Here is a 12,288-nt window from a genome sequence, read left to right on the forward strand (position 1 = left end):
TATTGGTAGTAAGACACTAACGCCTACAAAGTTGAAAAATGCAAATTATTTATTTATAATAGATGAAAATCTATTAGAGTTTTAACATATAGTGAATGGGTCAGCAATTGTACTTCGTTAGCCTAGATTTTTGGCTTTCTTATAAAACGTTTAAAGGAATCTTAATTAATTTATAGCTGGACATTTACCCTTAAAAAAGGCAAACTTACCCGAGAGATATGAAGTGCTTTTTTTCTTTCAAGTGTTCTCAAACTTTGTAAAGAAAGTGTAACTTACCGCTGGCAAATATATACTGTACCACGTCCGCTATCACAAAGTTTGCCATCTGTTGCTGTTTTACACCAGTCTGAGATATCAACCCCTTCCCCCGTCACAAGTTAAAAAAAACACAAAATGAAAGACAAAATCCTTGCTAATTGATCAAGTTAAAACACCTGTTCAAATATAGGGACCATTGTGAGGCAAATCACGATTCGGAGTAATTTTAACAAACTAAGAATTAAGGACCAAAGGTAAATACATATTAATTCAATAAATAAAGTGGTGTGAAAGTGAAATATTTAAAAATTACTACTAAAATAAAAACAGACACTTTGTGATTAATGCCGAGAGATATCCTTCCAAACTGTTAGGTCGTGAACAATTTGACTCGTTAGTCAAAAAGAAAGAAGAAGTTGCACAGCCTTGTGGATTACTTTCAACTTAAAAATTCTGACGAGGGATGTTAATACTCACGGTTTCTGTACAGCTAGGGTCTAGATTAGAATCAGTGGTAAAGTTAGGAGCTGCATTTGTGAAGTTTACAGACAGGTTTAAATTGGAATATCATGAATGCTACAGGAGCCTTTCAGCAGGTGCTATACAGTAGCTGCATTCAGAACACACAGCTACATCATTGATATAATTTCTGCTCTGATCCTCTGAACTGTAAGGAGAAATAGAGTATCTGGTGCAGAATCCACATTATTTCAGTGAAATCCCCGGCTTCAATCAGCATTCAGTGAAATTATTTTCATGGGAGAGTTTCTTTGTTGATAATTCTAGAGTTTACCCATACTGTACATACTGTATACATGTACATATTTATATACATACATATGTCTATATATCTTTATCACATCATTATCACTTTCAATAACCGCTTATCCAGTTCAGGGTCACGGAGGCCCAGAACCTATGGGAAACACGGGGCACTAGGCGGGGTACACCCTGGATGGGACCCCAGTCCATCACACACACACACACTCTCACACTAGGGCCCACATATTTACAGTGTATCTTTAGAATAATTTAAACTAATATAACAAGCCAGAATCAGAAACATTGTGAGGGTTAAAATATACAAAGGTTTGAAAGAGAGACAAATTGTATTTAAATGACACAGTTGTTTTACAATTAGAACAGGTTTTATGGATAGTTTTCTCATTCTTTACTTCCAACGGGAAGAAGAGGCGCCTTTTCAGATTTCTGCTCTGCACCTCAATTAAACACAAAGCACCACTGTGATATTGAAAGCAATGATTTTCAAGCAATGCTTTAACAACAGGTATGTCCCCATAATCCTTAGAAAATATATAATGGCAGTTAGAATGATTGAATGGAAATAGAAGGCTGTGTCCTTGATGGATATCAGTTATGCTTCATTTTGGATGAAGTTCAATCACAGTAAGAATTGCGTTCTGTAGTGGGTTCATTGTTTGCTGTTTACTTTCTTTTATATGGATGAATTTTAAATGTCTAGTCAGGAATTACTGGCTTGGAAATATTAGCCTTCAGAGTCCCATGATGCTGAACTGCTTGATCCGGACAGTTGTCCATTTTGTCAAGATCCTAAGTATTGGCATTATGCAGCTATCCAGTTACACAAAGAAGTGTGTGTGGAAGGGGATTTATCTTTCAGTTTTGTCCATTATTTAGGAACAGATGACCAAAAAAAGCTACAGTCAAGCTATGAAGATACATTTTTTAGATGTTTTTCTTATCTCAAGCTGCAGTGTAAAGGAATGAGAAGCATTCATTTTTCCACTTTAAAGTATCTTTATGTTAAGTTATTACTGATGTCAGCTTCTCTTTTGTCCTAAACTGTTAAAAAAAAACATTAAACATAAGGGATGTTTGTGAGATCTTATGAGCAAAGGAAGTATTTGATAATTTGAAGGGTGTGAGGATATCGAATTAAAGTATTTTTTGTATGAATAATAATGTCCATTATAATTGCTATTTATGCTTGTAGACTATTATATTATTTCAAATGGTAGCGTAGGCAGATAGGCACCTCAGAAGCCAGAAGTCCCGTTTGGCAGGATTAAATTGTTTTAATGCTAATCCTTGCAGAAATCAGGAATTAGTAAAGAAATTCCACATAGTCATTCACATATTATGCCCTTGGAATGATTCACATATTATGCACTTGAAATTTTTTATTCTCTTCACACCTATGTAATTATTTACTCCCCACACTAATACCTTCAGAGAAACACCAAAGCCACTTTGTAAAAGCAAAGTGTTTAGGAACTTGAGGTCAGATGTAAATTCTGTTTTTGTGCGAATGTGGGACACTTTAATAAAGGTATATTAATTAATTTCATTAGACTGGAGATTTCTAGGAAGTGAATACAGAAATGGCGCAAAGAAGTATTGATTCCTCCTCTTTGTGTAGAAGTGCAAATTTTATACTTCAGCCCTCCTTACTTTGTTGTTTTATTCTTCCGAAATGATAACCCATCACTCACTCCAAGGCAGTAGGGTGAGGTGCTACCACTACAATCACACTTTCTTCAATTACACCTGCCATAAATGTTGTTGAAATGCAATGATCAACATCTCTTAAGTGTCTCCAAGCATGTGAGAGAGAAGAATTCCATAAACTGAAGTTCATCTTCTTTTTTATTATTGGCTTATCTTTTACAATCAGAGAAGCGTGTTGTCAGTCATAATGTCAGGCTCTAATTCTTCCTTAAAAACAGATAGTGCAGCTATGTGCAAACATGAACTTTGATTCTTTCCTTTATCCACCTGCACCTGGTGATGACAGATAGGAAGAACAAGGCATTCCTGCTGCACCTGCTAATATACAAACTGTAAAAGCTAAAGCAGAGCCTAGCATGGGCAGGGCCTCCTTTTGGCACACAGGGTGTACATTTGTGTCTGCTGCTTCCTGCTTGCATTTAGCTCCTTTATCTCAGTATCCTTCAGTGAAACTATAAAGGAAAGGGAAGGAGGAGAACATCAGACATACAGTTGCTATCTATAAAAGTTGCTGGCCGTAAAGTCCTGTTGATAATTTGGAATATCTTTATCTCAGATGCCATTAGTTTTATTAATATAGTCAGTGAGCAGTATCAATGATCAATGTTATTATATTGTTTTGTTATAACATTGCATAACAGGGTTCATATCACATCACTTTCAGTAACCCCTTATCCAATACAGAGTCGTGGGCGAGCCGGAGTTTATCCCAGGTAGCACTGGGCACAAGGTGGGATACACCCTAAACTGGACACCAGTCGATTGCAGGGCTCTCACAGACACAGACACAGAAATGCCAGGGCCACATAGATATCACCTCAGGCCGGAATTGAACCCAGGTTCTCTGTGTGAGGCAGCAATGCTGACCACTGCACCACAGTGCCACCCTCTAACAGTTTTGTGACTATAAATTAGAATCCCCACAAATCTGTTTCTTTATATAAGAACATGGAATGGCTCGTTGTCAGTCAAAGTATACCAGTTTTAACCTTAAGCCAGTACAGGTCAGTGTTCTGCCACCTGCTGTGTGTCAGAGACTCGCAGTGCTCACCGCACAGTCGACGTCGAAGGAAGGATTGATGCAGCGCTCATAACTACTGTATTCACAGACATCTGGCAAGACCAATGTGTTAGCTTGGCGCTTTTGCAAAGCAGGCTGTATAGAGCCGGGCCAAATCAAGCCAACCCCCTCTTGACAGTGTAATTGCTCTTTAATCGCTGTTAGCCATCGTTCTTGACTCCTGCACAGCTGATTTGTTGCAGTTACCATATCTGTGTTCCTGATGTCTATCCATCCATTATCTACCCATTTGATTTATGCAGGGGAGCTGGAGCCTATCTCAGCAGAGCAAACACACACACATACCAGGGTCAGTTTTCTTAAAAGCATACCAGTGTGTCTTTGGACTTCGAAGGAAACTGGAGCACCTGAAGGAAACCCACATGAACACAGGGAGAACATACAAACTCCATGCAGATAGTATGGAAATCATAGAGCTTGAGGACCAGTTTGTCTGCAGGTTTTTATTCCAACTTATTTCATAAGACATTATTGGCATTTAATGGGGCAAAAATGTTTATTTTTTTCGGGTGCTTGTGCTCTGAAGAAAACCTGCAGACTGCACGCCCTCCAGGACCAGGACTGCCTTTCACTATGCTAATGCATGACTAACCAAGCGTGTGATACACTCCCTCTTGTGGTCATTGCCACAGTCCTGTGCTTAAATGAGGAATGTCTAGATATGAAACTAAGTTAAAAAAATGTTTATAATAACCTTTTCTCCTAGTACTCTCAGTATTAAAAGAAACATTATCACTTATAATTACCATAAATTCACTCAAAAATAAATAAATTTCTTTTTGTGTTAAGCGTTATGAAATTTTATTGAACAGCCATGGCACAGTTCTAAATTATCAGAATAGGGGGAACACCCGTCTGCCACCATCAATTTGTAGCCAAAACGTGCCAGTACGCTCAAGACACATCAGCTGTCGGTGGGGAGGAGAACAGAGTAATGAAGCCAAGTCATAGGTGGGGATTATTAGGAGGCCATGATTGGTAAAGCCCAGGTGGGGAAATTTGGCCAGGACACTGGGGTAACACCCCTTCTCCCTGGGATTTTCAATGACCACAGAGAATCAGGAACTCAGAGTTACGTCTCAGAACTCCGAAGAATATCGGCTTTGTGACAGTACAGTGCCCCCTTCACTATACTCGTGCATTAGGACCTACACAGACCGCAGGGTGAGCATCCCGTACTGGTCTCACTAACACCTCTTCCAGAAGCAACCTTTGTTTTGCCAGAAGATCTCCCATCCAGGTTTTGATCAGACTCATAACTGCTTAGCTTGTGTGTGACTACTGTTGGAAACAACTCAAACTCCGCTCCGTCCTTTGGATGAGATGTAAAATTGAGGTCCTGACTCTCTGTGGTCATTAAAAATCCCAGGGCGTTTCTCGAAAAGAGTAGGGGTATAACCCCGGTGTCCTGGCCAAATTTCCCATTGGCCCTTACCAATCATGGCCTCCTAATAATCTCCATCTATGAAATGGCTTCATCACTCTGTTCTCCTCCCCACTGAGAGCTGATGTGTGGTGAGCATTCTGGCGCACTATGGCTGCCGTCGCATCATCCAGGTGGGGCTGCACATTGGTGGTGGTGGAGAGGAGTTCCCATTACCTGTAAAGCGCTTTGAGTGGAGTGTCCAGAAAAGCGCTGTATAAGTGTAAGCAATTATTATTATTATGTAAACAACAGTTTATGTTTACTTTATCTCTTTATCATTGTTATTATTGTTGACTTATTTCATGTCCAATTGCATTGCACTGACAGAGATCTACAATTTCCTTTAGCTGAGTTCACATCACACCACTTTGATGAAGTACAGTATTAACAATGGATAAGTGCTTTTGTCTACAAGGAAGGTGGCTGGCACGTGTTACACCACTGTTTTCAGGTATGCAGTTAAGTAGTTGCTTCCATTATTACACCGATGGAGACAAACACCATCCTCTTTTCAGAGAAAATGATTACCTTCACCAACAGCAGTGCCACAAAATAGGACACTGGCACCCTAATCCAGGAGTACAATGCCATTTCTACAAAGATTCCTTTCTTTCACTCAAATATTTTTCCAGTGAAGAATGTGGGGAGTTTATTCAGAAATAAAATGAGTTCAGGTCAGTAATAAAACAGAAGCAGGAGAACAATGGGCATTGAAACTTTTCGTGAAAACTTAACCCTAAAATGGAGCCACTTCGGGCCTTCTTGCAATTAGTTGAGTATTGCTAGAGCTAGATAGTGTTTGTGACACAGAAAAAACAACTTACATACTTTTATAAGCCTCTGTTTTGAGAGAAGCATGCAACACTTTCTTTTCGACAATTCATTCATCCATTTTCTAACAGCTTCATCCAATTCAGGGTCCTGAGGGATTACACTCACACCAGGGCCAATTTTCCCTGAAGCCATGTCTTTTAACGATGGAAGGAAACTGGAGCATTTAGAGGAAACCTACGCGAACGCAGGTAGAACAGAAATTCCATGCAGATAGCACATCAGAACCTGGTTGTTATTTAGGGGATACTTTTCATCTGGACAAGAAGTTCCATAGTACTGCTCCAGTGTGGTGATTGGCACCACTGTGCTGTAAGAGGTGCCACACTTTGGGTGAGATGATAAAGTAATGTCCTGACCATCTGCACATTAAAGTATTATTTGTGAGGGTAGAATTGTTAAACCTGTTGTCATAGCTAAATACCTATTTGGGTTTTGTCATGTGGATGGATTGTAGGGTGGGTCTTGCCAAATTTTCTCCTCAATTTACTGTATATAGTGAAGTATTTTCTCACTGCTCTTTCTGATCAGCTGTGTAGTGGGGCTTCTGATGTACTGTATAATGGCTTTTGAGTGCCACAAATATGAGAGCACTCCAGGGGTAAATGAAATGGATCCTTTCCCTTATGTGAAGCACTTTAGGAATCTTTGGGATTAAACCAGTTTTAAGAAGTAGTTATTTGTAGGCTCTATGTGACACCTTAGTAAGTTATTATTCCCAGACAACAACAATCTTTCTTACCTGATAGTCATTTGACTAACAACATAGAACAACAATGCATGTCATCACCTGTCAAAGGGTAGCGAATATAAAGTTTACTATGATGAAATCCGTAAAGACTTTTGTTCATTGCTTGTTCCATTAATTTAGTATTAAAGTAGCGAGAGAGTATTATATTTCTTGAAGGATGTAAGCCTGCCAATAATGAGAAAAATGTTAAGGGGGCAGTTTTTCAACATTTTTCTCTATTTTATTTAGGAACAGTGTTTTGCCTCCTGCTGAGGAAAAATTGTCAGAGGAGAACTTGGCAGTGGAAAGTGAAAAATGTTGGTTACAAATTTTATATTCATTAGATCTGGCTCCAAGCCAGCTGTACTCAGCCTGCGAGATTAAAATACGCACAGCTTCTGCGATGTAGACACTTGTCTGTTGAACATTTCATACCCTTCAGAATGATTTAAGGCTTTAGGTTGTTCTCACTCACATTGCGTTCTGGCACCTCATGGTAGTACATTGGAAAGACATTTGGGAGGAGGTCAAAGTTCAATTTTGCACTTCCACTCTCCTATATATAAATACTCCCTGGCTACCCCCAGCTCTCTTTGCATTTTCACTAGCCCCCCTCCCTTCACCCCAATTTCACCTTTACAGCTGCCTCCCGGGTTCATTCCTTACAAGTGAAGGGGGTTCCGACGGAGCTGGCCAAAGATCAGCACTGTCATTTACTTAGCCAAGTGAGTATTAAGTAGTAGTGAGCCGTATTAAGCTCACTATCCCTTTGTATTTGTCATCTTGTTTTGTACTTTTAGAATTTAACCAAACTACTGAATTTGTGTTTTGTTATCTTCAAGTAAGTAGATTTAAACCAAATATTTGTAAAGGTAGGTCCTCTTGGAAAAGCACTTTTAAGCTAATTAAAATTATGTAGAAAATAGCTTAGTCAAATTGCTGGATATTTGTTCATGCTTTGTATCATTACATTAATCATTCCAATAATATTAGCAAAAAAAATGCAAATCACTCTTGAGATGAGTTATATTTGGTACATGTTGACAAACACAAAGAACATTTAAATCATATGTCATGGACTGACATATTAATGGAAGTGAATCTTTTTAGTTTTCTGCATAGGCAACTGTAAATAGGCTTGATACATTCCTCAAAGGTATTTTAGTAGAAGGAAGAGGGTCTCATGGAAGACTCAGAGCAGGAAGTTTTTCTTTATAATAATGATTGTTTGTGTCTGAAACAAGCTTCTGCCTCTGCTGTTGAAACTGATTTCTTGGGAGACTTCCAAGTAATGGCTTGAGGCTGGATGACATTCTTTTATCCTTACGCGACAAGCAACCAAACTAACAAGATATACCGAATGGCCTGCTCTTGTTTTTTAACTTTTCTTTAGTTCTTAGGTTCCTGTATCACATCAAAACAATGTTAATGTCCTAAATCAGTCCTAAATACATGCCCAGAATTAATCCAGCGTATTCCACACATCCAACAATTCCTGCAGAATCGGGAATTTACTCTTAAGAGTCAAGACATGAAATCAAGTTAACTTATAATGAGTTTGATCTCCCGTTGTTTTTGCCATTTGTCTAGCTTGTAACCTACTGCTTTATGGAGGTCTTGAACAAATACCAAACATTTTGTACCAGTACCCTGGTTTATTTTAATAAACAGATGGATAAGTTCCTTGGATCAATTAACTATTAACTACCAAACAAGCTAAATGGGCAGTAATGGCCTTTTCTTTTCTATATTCTTAACGTAGGACTGCAAAACAGCCAGCAGGTCTTTGGAAGGTGGGAGTATACAGGAGTGCCCAATGAAAACACATGCTAACATGGAGACAATGTCTAAGCTTTACGCAGAAGGCAACCCAATCCAGAACTGAGCCAAGGGCACAAAAGCCTTGTGGCAACAGTGGTGACCACCTCCATCACCATGTGGCCTGTGGAAGAGATCTCCAAAACTGAATAGCAAAGCAATATGGTTCACAGTTTCGTTTTGAGATTTAAGAATCACTGTCACCTCCCTTCAGATTCAGTAATTGCTGCTCGGTGTGTTAAACACCATTAAAGGTATTCAAAATGCCGGTCAAGGCATGAAAGAAATCAGCATCATAATTTAAATAAAAAAACAAGGACTCTCATTCCTTAAGAAAAAAAAACAAAACAAATATGCAGCTCAGTGAATTTCCTAGTTGATTAAATTGAGTACCTCAGTTAAAACATCAGTAAATGAATGGCAAGTTGATCAAAAAGGAAAAATACAATTTCCAAACATGCTAAAATGCAGAAACTAAAGAGTGAAAGACAGTGTTAAAAACGTTTAAGGTTTTTTTTTCTTATGGTAGGTTAAGGAGGAGAATGTCTAAGTAAAAATACAGTAACACAGCCCTAATAGTATTAAGTACTACTAATTTTGAAGTAGGGGAAGAAAAATATTATAAAGGCACAAACCACTTTAAGGATAGTACTTCATGTTTCGCTATTGTCTCCTGATTGCTTATCATATTAGACCTTATTGTTGTTTAGCTGTTATATCAATTTAATAAACCGCACATTAAGTATGTTAATCTGCTGTCTGACAGGTTTGTGGTTGTTAGTGATCAAGCAGGTGTAAGTGAATATGGAGTATTAACACTTTCTCTCAAACTGTACAAATTGCCATTTCACTATTTACATTGAATATCAAAATTTGCACGATAAAGATTGCTTTGATCTATACTTTAGAACATTGTTTTATTACATAACCTTAATTTGCCTGCTGAAGAATAATTAATTATTAGATGTACACATTTAAGATCAAATCTTCTTTTAAAGCAAATCAAATTATTTTGAATTAACATATGAAAAGTTCTGACAATTGTTTTTGGCACATGATCAGGTTATGTAAAGAAGACATTAGTAGGGTAATGTAAGGGTACATTCATCAACTTTCAAAGCTTTTGTGTCGTCATTAACAAAGGAACAAAAATGACTCCAAATCATGTATTAACTGAATATATTACAATTAAAAAGAACCAAGCTGTCAATCTTGAAACAGGCCATTGAATAGTGGGTACTTTGTCTGAAAAAAAAAGTCTATGCATGTTTGATTTAAGAGATAGCTATATAATTTCCATTACCTATCTACCAAGACACATGAAATGAAAAAATAGGAAAATGTAGAACATTTAAAAAGCAGCAAATCACAGTCTGGAGTTTTGTTTTTCAGTGCCTAGCGGCAAAATGCCTCTACAGTTTACTGTCTTTCCATATCATTCATTGTCTCCTCCTAATTACTTTAATGCACTTCAAGGAAAATGAAGTACTCAAGCCACTTTTCTACTGTTTTGACATTTTGACACAACATAATAAAATGAACAAAGTTGATGGCAACTCATCTCTTTTGAATTGTATTATTATGTGGGTGGATGTACCTACCCTGAAGCAAACTGCATTTTTCCTCTTACATTTATTTTTGGGGATGTCGTTGCATTGTTCTTGTACTGCTGCATGTAATGCAAAATAATTGACTGTAAAATGTTGTTGCCTGTGTATGAAAAATGGGACAGAGCCAAAAACACAATTTGGCTAAGCACCTGTTATTGACAGTTATGGAAAGAAAGAACATACCAATCAAATGTTTCAGTATATCACTGCAGAAACATACTGTACAGTATATATTAATTTTAGAAATGCCTGCTACCTAATGCCAAGGTATATTTTTTAGTCTGTTCATTGGGTTTTGCACATCTGTTGTACTGCCAGACCAGGAAATACAGTACAATCAAAGTTGAATTAAGCATTCATAAGATATGTTTTATTGAATTTCAGTAGTTCAGTTGGATCCTAATCAATGTGATAAAGGAATGAAATGTGTAGAGATTATTTGGTGTGACTTGATTAACTTAGGGAATGACAGCTTAGTCATGAGGTCTATAAAATCAAGAAGAAAGTGTTTGATCAAAGAAAATAAATGTAATAAAGAGAAATATGTCTCATAGCCTTCTATAGTTGTAAAGTAATCACCTCTGCTTTCTATATCTTGGTTTCCTAACAGTAGGAAAGATATTCATATTTCATTCAGTCTTGAAAATTTCTTTAGGTGGTTTCTCTGAAGACAAAATTCTGAGAATGACAATACAGTATAGCTGTCATAAGTCGTGATGTATGTTATTCTGGACTCATCTAAAATAAGAGGCTGAAAGATGGAACACTATGAAATAATTTAGGGGAAAATCTTAGACCGACAGAAAATGCATGAAAATATAGTTTTTGTCAGTTGCTTTACACTATTGTAAACTTCATACACATGTATAAAATATTTTTATAAAATATCTAATGTAATACCACAGCCTCCTGGTTTTCCAAAATTATATATTTATCCATCTATTTGTCTTTTTCATATTATTTCTGTGAGCACTTGATGGTTTATAAAAAATTGAACTTTATTTTCAGCTATATGCTTTTTTAAACAACTTACCAGTATGGGGCACACACTGTACTCTGAAGCTGCTTTTTTTCCCCCAGTGAGAGACCCACAGTGATCACAGCAGAGTTTGCAATGACGGAGGAGAGATGCAATTCTCACAGACAACAGTGTCTCAAGTTCACCTGCATCCAGCCAGTCTGGCAAAAGTATCCTGGCCATGTCAAGTCACCTAACCCAGTGAGACTTGTCCAGTTGGGTGACCCTATGCACAGCTGGCAAACTGCAAAGCCCAGTATGAGCTGGTAAAGGAATAGAAGATGCAATTGGAACGAATACCTTTACTAGTCGACTTGGGACTGTCCAGACCACACTTTTGTTTTTTAAGTTGCCTCGTTAATCCTTGATGGAATCAGAGATACATGCACATTGTTCCATTAAAACTTATTTCCAGAAAAGAACATAAAGCATGAACTTAAACAGATGATACAGATTGCAGTTTGTCACAAATAGCTTGGAATAGCTTGGAAAAGTTTTCTTAAGAAATAATAACATTATCTAAATCTTTCATTATTGTATGTAGTCCTATAGTCCTGCCCAATCTCTTCTGAAGAATAAGAATAAATTGAAATTCCATACTACTTATTAATAAGGATGTGGATGGATTTGTGTTTGTTTAGAAATGTGCATAGCTTCTGCCTGTGGCTACCATCTGTTTCTTTCCTATCCACCATGTGCACAAAGTGGAGTCCAGGTGCCTCAACACTTGAAGAATGAATGCTAATTGTTTGAAATTCAGAAGCTTGTCTGACAAGTTGAAATTCTACACCCGTCCTATAAAGAAAGGTCAGTCCACAGCTAGCTACCTTTTAATCCATTGCAACAGATTCAGTGACAGTGTCACTATAATCATCTTAAAGTAAAGTTTCTTTGCATTCAACTAGGCAGCCTTGACAATCATACATGTTTTGTGCGCTAATTCCTAAGAGCCATCAAAACCCCACCATAACTTTAAGCTGGAAGAAACAGATATCTTAGATACACACAATAAAATGTAAAACTAGC

Source organism: Atractosteus spatula, chromosome 4 (genome assembly GCF_055471065.1).
Source record: "Atractosteus spatula isolate fAtrSpa1 chromosome 4, fAtrSpa1.hap1, whole genome shotgun sequence".
Taxonomy (NCBI): Eukaryota; Metazoa; Chordata; class Actinopteri; order Semionotiformes; family Lepisosteidae; genus Atractosteus; species Atractosteus spatula.